Genomic DNA, 10,755 nt, shown 5'->3' on the forward strand with positions numbered 1-10,755 from the left:
CACTAGCGGCCTTGGTGCACTAGCTATATGGGCAATTTCTACCACTGTGCTAGGCATTTCTCTGGAGCTATAGCTTTCATAATCTAAACATGAATCCAAGATTTTTGTTTGGGACCTAGGCAAAATATCCCCCAATCACTCGAAACTTTATGCCTTCGTATGGAACGCGCCGGAAACTAGAATGATTATTGAAACGACCCATAAGAGCTACTTTCGTTAAAAAAAAAAAATCCTTTATAAAGCTTGATCATCAAGTTTGGCAGGGAAAAATTACGGAAAAAGTCTTAAGCCTATTACAATTATACCAATTTAGTCCTAAACCTTTTATTTTTTACTAATTGAGTTTTAAAACTTTTGTATTTGTGTCAATTCAGTCTATTTGATCAATTTTAGCTATAAATTGTTGATGTGGGGAGACCGACATTGACATGGACAAATTTTAATAATATTCTAATATTTTTCTAAATTTAATATTTATATTTAATTTTCTTTTCTTTCCATTTCTTTTTTTTTTTTCGCAACTGGCTGGAGGAAGAAAGAAGGAAAAACAAAGAAAAGAAAAAAATACGTAAAAAATAAATAAATAAAACTAAAAAAAAATATATCAAAATATTATTAAAAATTATCCATGTTAGCGTCGGCTATGCTACGTCAACAATTTTTTTCCATAATTGCCGGATGTACTAAATTGATACAAATGCAAATGGTTAATGACTTAATTGGTAACAAAATGATTTAAGATTGAATTGGCGTAATTACAATAGGTTTGGGACTTTTTCGATAATTCTCTTTGTCCGGCGCCAAGGCACCGGGAGGGCGGTTGGCACAGGGAATTAGGGTTTAATGAGATCGCCATGGAATGCTGGTGCATCAGCCATGTGAACCGTAATGCCTCCAAAGATATCTATTACTCGGTAAATATAACTAGTTCTTCAGAAAATGAGGGTCATCATGTTTCAAACCCATGATAATGAGGACGAGTCGACCGTTTTCTTCTGTACCAGGAAACATCACTTCCATGTTCTCTCCTCCCCTCTTTATGAACACGACGGCCCTTTCCAAGTTTTGACCTGAAAACAGGACAAGTTCTTTGTGTAGGTCCGGTCCTGTTGGAATAAAATGGTCAGACAAACATAAGACACCCTTTTGAGTTGCTTTTCTCAATCTGAATCCCTAAGGATGAGATTAGGTCACCATCAGACGATGGTCTTTGTCCAAGATTTACAACTATATACAACGGTTTCACCAATTCATATTCTCGTTGCAATTCGCGACATATTCTCTGTGACAAAAGGACACCCGAAGTGATAATATTTGTGTGCGGCACTCACTTTAGTGTCAATATTTTTTTCATATCACTTAAGTGTCATTTTTTTTTTTAAAACGATATTTCATTGCTAGCCATTGCCGGCGATGGTAGGCGGCGGCGGCGAGGGCGACCTTGCCGCCGCAACCAAGCATTTTCCTTTTGTTTTTGAATTTTTTTTAGTTATTTAGCTTATTTTTAAATTTAAAGTAATTTTTTAAAAATATTTTAGCTTATTTTGTAAAAAGCCATTTGACGTGGACAGACTTTTTTGAAAAAAAATTGCCACATAAAAATTGCCACTTGGATGCCATTTGTAATGACTTTTTTTTAAATAAAAAATCACATAATATTAAAAAATAAATATTAAAAATGCCACGTGTACTTTGGGGCCGGGATATCTCATCGTTGGCATTAAAGCGGTCATTTTTCTCCGATTTAACTCTTAAGTGATTCAAAAAAATTTGCATCAAAGTGAGCGCCGTACACAAAAATTGTTACTCCAGGTGTCTTATTGCCTATTATCCGCTGGACTACGAGGTCCTTTAGCCACAATGGCAAACGCAGATATCTAGCTTAGCAAGGGCGAGATTAAAAGCTAATGTATGTGTTAAATATGTCTTGAATTTTATGTACCCGGTCCGGTTCATCACCCGACCCGACATATTTTTGTGGGCTCTATTTATACTGCGGCTAGGGTTTTTTCGTTTGGTATTGAGAATTTTCTTTACATGAGAGACTTATGAGTCGTGTGCTTTTGTTCGATCGATAAGACCAACTTCTGTAATCTGTACTCTCTTTGATTATAGTGGAATCTTGTTTTGCCTCACCCGTGGATGTAGATCACCTTGATCAAACCACGTAAATCCTTGTATTCTATGTTTGCTACAATAGTATGCAACATCTTGTTCCGAGGCATGATGCATGAACTTTATCTGTATATTGATAGATTAAGAAACATGCATTTGGTAAAAATTGCAGCAAAGTACTGACGGGAATTTATACAGCGTTGTCTGGCCGGGACTTTTTAAAGGCTCAGCTTCCAAAGGATGCAAGATATTTAGAACCCTCTTAACAATGATCCCCTAGTAAGTACATAAAAGAACCTATGATCACCTCCAAGAAATGGTTGAATCTCCTAATCTTAATATGCAGTTGCCATTTTCAGAGAATTCAGAAGAAATTATAAACAGTTGCCAAAGATTTCGTTTTCAGTCATTAAGGTTTTACATGAACCTTGATTTACCTTCTTGAATCATCAATCAGAGGGAGAGGGGCAAAGGTGGAGTAAGTCTTTATGATTCAACCAGAGGAGGAATAATTTATGGGAAAAGTATGAGAAAAGTCATAAATCTATTGCATAGGTGCCAATTTAGTCATAAACCTTTTGACTTATAGCCAATTCAGTCCTTCGGGCTAATTTTGGCCGGATATTGTTAACAAGGATGTCGAATGACCTACGTGACACGATCGGCATCGACGTTGATATTTTTTTAATATTACTTTTATAATTTTTTATTTTTCTTTTATTTTTTCCTTTCTTTTTCTTGGTTTCTCCGGTAGCCCTCACCACCACAGGCAATGGTCGGCCTTGCCGGATCTGCAAGGCCAACCTTGCCCAAACCAGGGCGGCGTCACAAACTGGGTGAAGCCAACCTCGCTCGGGCGACGCCGGGTCTCGCCAGATCCGGGGAGGGCTGCCTTGCCGGCTTTCGCTCTCACCTCGGCGAGGCCAACCGTTGCATGTGGAGGTGAGGGCTACCATCTCCCGTCACAGCCGGCCACCATAGGAACCTGGAAAAAAAGACAGAAAAAATAAAATAAAAATAAAAATAAAAAATATTTAAAAAAATGTCCACTTCAACGCCAGCCATGTCACATAGGCCATCTAGCATCCGCGATAGCAATATCTGACCAAAATTAGTTGGAATGACTGAACTAGCTTCAGGTCAAACGATTTGGGACTAAATTGGCATTAATATAATAGGTTTATGACTTTTCTTACACATTTCCCAATAATTTACACATGCCACAAAAAAGAAAAATCCATTTGATGTATCGTTTCATTGAGATCTAATCCAAATCACGATGTCCATCTTTTGCAGCTTTTGATGTTATTGGAACTATGCGGTATAGTTCAGCAGCTACCCTCGTTGAATTATTTGGTCCCACTAGTTATCATTGGTATCAAGAATACTTCCAACAAGAAATATATAGAGGAATTTGTGATGGGCTAGCCAAAAATCAAAGTTCTATTATTTGTTGAATTCCTCTTTTATCGGGGAATGCAATGTAAGCATTAGGTTTGCCAATAATAAAACCCCCTAGCATCTCAAAACTAGTCATAATCCCATCGCTAGTAGGAGATATAAGGATTGATACATAGAATAAAATTTTATTGGTTGATGGTACGAGTCTGTTCAATCTTCTGTTTGGTTCGGTCAGATTTTGTGCTACCCAATTTTCAGGTGATCCTTTACACCAATTATAATGTTTTGATATAATTGTATATCAAATAGTCAATGCTATAGTTAATTATTGTCATTGATAAAAAAAAAATATAACGAGCAAAAATTGATATAATAAACCGTGTTGTCTTGACAATTAATTCAATTGCCACATGCCCTGCAATCCTAATTTTAAATTTTTAATGGTCATTTAGAGACTCTGATGCCATGCTTCCCTTGTCATATATGCCATTCAAGAAATCAAATACAGCAACAGACACTATATTATTTAAAGGAAAGATTTTGAAAAAGGGCCCAAAGTCTTTTCATTTTCTCAAATAAGGGCCCCAAGTGAACCTTGTTTTAAATAAATGCCCGAAGTATGCTCATTTTTTTAAACAATGGTCTGAAGTAAATGTTATTTCAAATAAAGACTTGAAGTGGCCATAAAATCTCAAAAAAGAACATGATTTCAAGAGCATTTCGATCTTTTTCGTTATTTATTTTTTTCTTTTTTATTTGATTTTTCTTTTTTCCGTTTCCTTAAAAATTAACAAAAAAATTTAAAAAAAAAACGTACAGAGGTGGGAGGGCCCACTCCCATTTCTGACCGCGGCCCCACCGCTATGGGGTAGGGGGGAGAGGGCCGGCGACCTTGTCAACCAAACGCGAGGGCCAGCAGGCCCTCTCCCGGATCCGGGAGGGGGATTGCTGGCCCTTGCCGTGACTAGGGGGGCAGCGACCCCTATCGACCGGTCATCGGCCTTCGCCGCCCCTGCCGACACCCCACTAGCGGTGGGCTGGTGGCCACGAGCGAGAAGGGTAGCCCTCTCGCTCGTGTGGCTATTTTTTTAAAATTTTTTTAAAATAGAGAAAAATAAACAAAAAATCAAATAAGAAATGACAAAAATGCCCCGTAGGTTAGGCCCTTTATTGAAACTTTATGGCCACTTTAGGCCCTTATTTAATACATATTATGCCATTTCAAGCTCTTATTTAAAACAAAGTTAACTCGGAGTCCTTATTTGAGAAAATGAGATGACTTCGGATCTTTATTTGAAATTTTCCCTTATTTAAATCAAACAGAGTAATAGCTGTTGCATTATAGTCTTATCCCATTGCTAAAATCAAACGAGCTATTAAAATTGTCCCTTTGTTGTATCCGTAATTCACCCTTGGTTGTGACTTAAGGAAAAGTGGAGGTCTCAAAATAGGTTGGTAATGGGTTTGAGTTAGGGAAAATTGTCCAAAAAGTCTCAAACTTAGTGTACGGCGGCCAATTCAATCCTAAATCTTTCAATTATATCAATTTAGTTCTAAACCTTTAGATGATTTGCCAATTTAGTCGTAAATCTTTTAATTGTGTCCATTTAATCCTAAACCTTTTGAAACTTTGCTAGTTTAATGCCATACCCTTTGAAATCTTGCCAATTTAGTCCTAAACCTATATTGGTAGAACTGACTACATTAACAAATTATCAAAAGGTTTTTGACTAAACCGACAATTTAGTCCTAAATCTATACTTTTTTCGATTTTTTCAATTTTTTTTTTTTTTTTTCTTTCTTTCTTTCTTTCTTTTTTGTTTAGAGACCGGCGACCACAACGGCCGCCGGGCGCCGTGGTCCGAGAGGGCAAGGGCTACGACCCTTCACTCATGGCCACGAGGTCTTTGCAGCTCTTGCTTGGGGGTCGGCGACCCCTCGCTCACGGCCGCAAGGGCTTCGCGGCTCTCGCCCGGGAGCCGGCTACCCATGCCAGCCCTCGGTTGGTGGGGCCACCGGTCGCTGAAGCCGTAAAGGAAAAAAATGAAAAATCAAGTAAAAATTATTTAAAAAAATTAATTCACGTCGGTGCAGGCGATGCCGCGAACGACGTCCACATCATCGATTTCCATCTAATATGACTGAATTGGCAAAAGGTGAAAATGTTTAGAATTGAATTAGCAACTTAAAAAGTTTAGGACTAAATTGGTAAAAATGCGAAGAATTTAGAACTTTTTTGATAAATGTTATTAGTTGAGTCAATCTATTCAGGAAAAAAAGGAATACTTACCCACTGTAAGTCGGTCAATCGTTGACCTTCGTCATATCTGTTTCTTCTTAGCCTAGCTATGAAAAGCACTAACTTGGGTGGGTTCAATGGATTTGCCATTTCCAAAATAGCAAGAACCATAGCCAACCGAAATGGACCACATAATTGCCAAAAAAAAAAAAAACACAAACATTCTGGTACAATAAGCAGAGTACACGAGAGCACTATCTTTGCAAGTTCCAGGATTCTCTCTCTCTCTCTTGAAATTCTAGTGGTGAGTGACCATGAATGATTCAACTTAGCTTTTTGCTCATGTTGGTCCACTAGGAAGTGGGGTGAGCAGGACGGCGAAGAGTTTCAAACAAGCAATCCTGCAAAGTGGAAAAAAAAAAATCACTAATTTATTGGGTCGCTACAGTGGGAGTAATCGATTCAAGCTGGAGAAAGAAATGATTGAGAAACATCTGGGAAAGCTCCAACTTTAAATTGCAGCCCTCAAGATTGGACTTCTAATTCTAAATTTTTGCCTAAGAACGAGGCAAAGACTAAATGCCTCCCACACATCTTGGTGGGGGTGGGCAGAAGGTGAAGGAGATATCTTTGTGTATATAGTCCAAGTTGTCCGAAGTATATTAGACCACATTCCGAGCACTATTAGACAGCAATCATTTAGTCTTTCGTCGAGTCTTAAGTGTGCTTTAGTGTTTTTTAAGTAGAACGTCTCCTGCCTCCAACACACATTTTCTAACCTTTTTTCTTGATACAAGTTTCCAAAGGTTTATTAATTCCCAAAAAAATCCCATGTCGCGTGGCACATCAGCAAATTTCGACCAGAAATTTATAAGGCGTCTCCTTTTTTTTTTTTTCCCCATAGTTCAATTAGAAACTAAAATGAATTCAATTTTAGCTGATGTGTCACATCACTCATGATTTTTTCCCCTTATAGTTGGCTATGGAAAATATGACGAAAGAGGTTGATACAATGGATATTCGAATTATCGAGCCATTGGACTGAAAGTATAGTGATACGATTTATAAGTGGAACGATTTATAAATTCGTCGAAATTGTCTAGAGTTTTAGACTATTCACCAACTCTGGAAATTTGTTCTCTACCCATACTACAACTTTTTTACACCTAAAATGCTTTCCTCATTAGAATATGGCTCGAGCTTTTTTCCCTAACATATGGCTGCAGATACTCCTGCCACTTTGAATGAATAATATCACCCTAAAATTCATTAGGGTATGTCAGGAAACTCCTCTAATTAACAAACTAATGGATTGCCTTCAATTTTACTGAGAGACAAAATTACATATTCCTCTCAAACAACTTTTTTTACCATCGCAGCACTTCTTCCACACCCATTACATATTAATGTTTCCTTCAAGTTCATCTGCTTGTGAACTTTTTCTTCATTGTCAAATTGCACTAGAGTTTAATCACTTGTTGGTGTAATTTGAGCAAGCATTAGCCATAAATCAGAGTAAAGAGGGATAATTTTATTTAAAGAACAGATTTTAAGGGTGATGTATCATTACATACAATTCATATTCCACTGTTATTAGTCTAGAGACTTTGATACTCAGAACTACATGTATAAGTAGAGTGAGAATTATCCAAAAAATTCTAAACATATTGTACAACGACAAGTTCAGTTATAAACTTTTCAATTTGGCTAATTTGATCATAAACCTCTTGTGATTTCCAATATTGTATTTTTGATCTATTTTGGCTGGAAATCATTAACGTGGATGTCAATTGTTTTGTATGGCATGGCTGAAAGGCGATGATGTGGACGTTTTTGGCAATTCTTCTACATTTTCTGTTTTTTCCCTTTTCACTTATGCATCGCCGTCGACTAGCCCACCTTGACTGGGCCGTCGTGCTAGTAATTTTAAGTCAAATTTGGTCAAAAGGTTCATATTAAAAAAAACTCAAAAAATTTAGGACTAAATTAATAGTCATATAATAGATTTAGGCTTTTTTTTTTGTAATTATCCTATAAGAAGAAGAAGAAGTATGAAAATAGCTCTTATATGGATCAAACAATTTACTATTTTGCATTCTTAATGGTTGAAAGTTTCATTTAAATGAAAATCATACCAATTTTTGTATAAAAATTTATCTGTTAGTGATGAAAAAGCGAATAGAGAAGTGCAATCAATCATGTCAACAAGCTTACTTGAAACTTTAACATGTAATCTTCTAATGTGAGAGGTGTATCTAGCAATATCACCTAGAGGGGGTGAATATGTGATTTTAAATAATTTTGACTAGAAAATGCGGAATTAAAATAATCAAGTCAAAATATACATAGAATCGGAATCTAAATATGTTCGGTTTATGATCCCGAACATCAATATGCAATTTCTGGGTATGCAAATTCTGAATATGAATATCGGTATGCAATATTCTATCAAACATAATGATAAGAGTTTAGAGATAGAGAATATTGCACACGACGATTATAGTGGTTCAGTTTTGATCAAACCTACATCCATTTTCCCACGTTGATAGCCTATAGACTAGATTCCACTAGATGAATCAATAGGGATTTACAACAAGTGATGATACTCTCTTTGAGAGATCACACTATCTTCTCTCAATTACTCTTACAAAGTCTCTCAATAATTATCGTATAAAGCTCACGAGGATAAGTATGAATCTGAATAACTCTAGCACTTTGGAATTGATGATTCTGATCTCACACCGTAGTAGCACCATGGATCTCCGTTTATACTCCTTCACCTCCAAACTAGCCGTTAGACGGGTCTTCAAAGGATCACTCTTCAATCGTTAACTGGACACCATCAATCTTGATTGAATGAAAATGTATCTACGGAGATTTGTTGACCGTTGATGTTGAATTTGAACCCCTGAGGTTCAGTCGCCCATACAACAAAATCTTTGGTTTCCATAGGTGGAGTTCTTCAAATATGGAAGTTTTCTTATCCCATGGAAGGTAATTTCCAATCAAGGATATTCTATCAATCATGCTATTGAATAATCTTGTCAATCAAAAATTACAAACTTCCATAAATACCTTAGCAACAACGGGCATATATTAGGCGTGGATCTTTACAATATGGAATTGGCATATCACAGAATCCGAACAATCTTCAGAAACAAAATAAGTCTTCACAATCCGAACAACTATTTATGAACAATCATCATAACGGAATCGGTCTTAGTATATGAACAGCTATTTTTGGATTTTGAATATATCACAGTTTTTGAATAGTCATTAGAAATTGAACTAGTCTTCTTTGAGTCTAAATACTTCATTGTGTCCGAACAGTCTTCAGAAACAGATGCGGTATTCACAATCCGAATATCGCTGCTTTTGAAAAATACATAACCAGTTTTCACAATATTAACAGAGATAACACTGAGTTTGATGTTGATAGAAATCTTGTTGATGCTCTCATATAAGTCTTCATTCAAAGGTGTGGTTGAAGCTATATAAGTGACACTTCACTTAATCTGGATAACATGATTCAACCCTTTCAGAAACAAATATACGATACTCTTGCCTTGAGACCGAACATCCAACTAAGGTCAATATAAACTTCCTTTCTCGGATGCAATAGCCAAACCTTCGGATGCATAACTTAGATGCAGTATCTTGAGCTTCATCTTCTGGTCCCTCCAAGCGTATTGATAATCGCGGCTTTACCTTGCTGTTCACCTATCCATGATCCTTCCAAGCTTTACCGAACTTTCCATTCTAGGCTTGTTCATCTTCTATTTAGATACCTCAAGCTTACAGAAACCTTTACGCTTAATGCCCTATTCACCATTAATAGATAACTCATAACCTTCGGACGTTCTATTAATACACCAACTACATAACAACTTGTGCTTCTTTTACTTGGTTCTACTCAATCAATAAATACATTAGTAGCCTTTGATTATTTTGCCATCTTCAAAATGTCACAAGGGATTCCCTAACAAGAGGATATTCTAAGTAGTGTGCAAAGGCATCTTCTTGCTCAAGGTTATGCCGTCTCTTTAAAAGGTCAAAGAAAGATAAATATGTTATTCTTGGTTGCGATAGGAAAGGTAATTATTATGATAGCCATAGTGTTTCTATTGTACATGACAGAACAAAGACTGATCTTGTGTGATTGGTTGTCCTTTTGAAGTTCATGGCTATAAAAAAGAACGAATCATGATCACTCGAAATATTGAACGCACCACACAATCATGATTCATTGAGTCATATGCTCGAACATTCTTATTGTCTTCCTTTTTCTAAAGTAGAAGCTTTGCATGTAAAAAGATGTCTAAAGCTGGTATACCCATGCCAAATTCTTTCTTGAGGCAAAGTAATCCCAAAATTCAAACTATTGCTACAACTAATTACAACATGAAAGCGAAATTATATATGAATGGTCGCACTATGGTCCAAAACTTTATTAGATGAGCTTCGTGCAAATGTTTTCATCTACAATTTTAAACATAAAATTGAGGGTCACTTGACATGCTTATTTTTACTCATCCGATCTTCATGGCACTAACAAAGAGTTTGTCAAATGAATTTGTAATGGATTGTACTTACAAAACTATACAAAAAGCCTTTGTTGTATATTATTAAAATTTCCAGCTTTAATACTTTTTTCAACTCATCCTTGCCTTTTTGGAAAAGGAGTATGAGCAAGATCATGCTTGGGTTATGACAATGTTTCAGAATATATGGAGTGTTGGTTTTCAATATTCGGCTATTGTCACTAATAGATACTTGGCATTGATGAATGTAATTTGATTCATTTTTCCTAGAAGTGTGACCTTCTTGGGTGTTTAGCACATTAAGAGAACCTTCTTGGTCGTTTAGCACATTAAGAGAATATTGTGGTAAAATGCAAATCTCATTTTGAAGAAGGGAGGGTTTGGGTTCTTTCATGTCCGATCGTTCCAAGATTCTGAACTCCAAGAGTGAAGTGAAAGAAGTTAAAAATATTCGGCAAT

The sequence above is a fragment of the Rhodamnia argentea genome, chromosome 7, assembly GCF_020921035.1.
Source record: "Rhodamnia argentea isolate NSW1041297 chromosome 7, ASM2092103v1, whole genome shotgun sequence".
Lineage (NCBI taxonomy): Eukaryota > Viridiplantae > Streptophyta > Magnoliopsida > Myrtales > Myrtaceae > Rhodamnia > Rhodamnia argentea.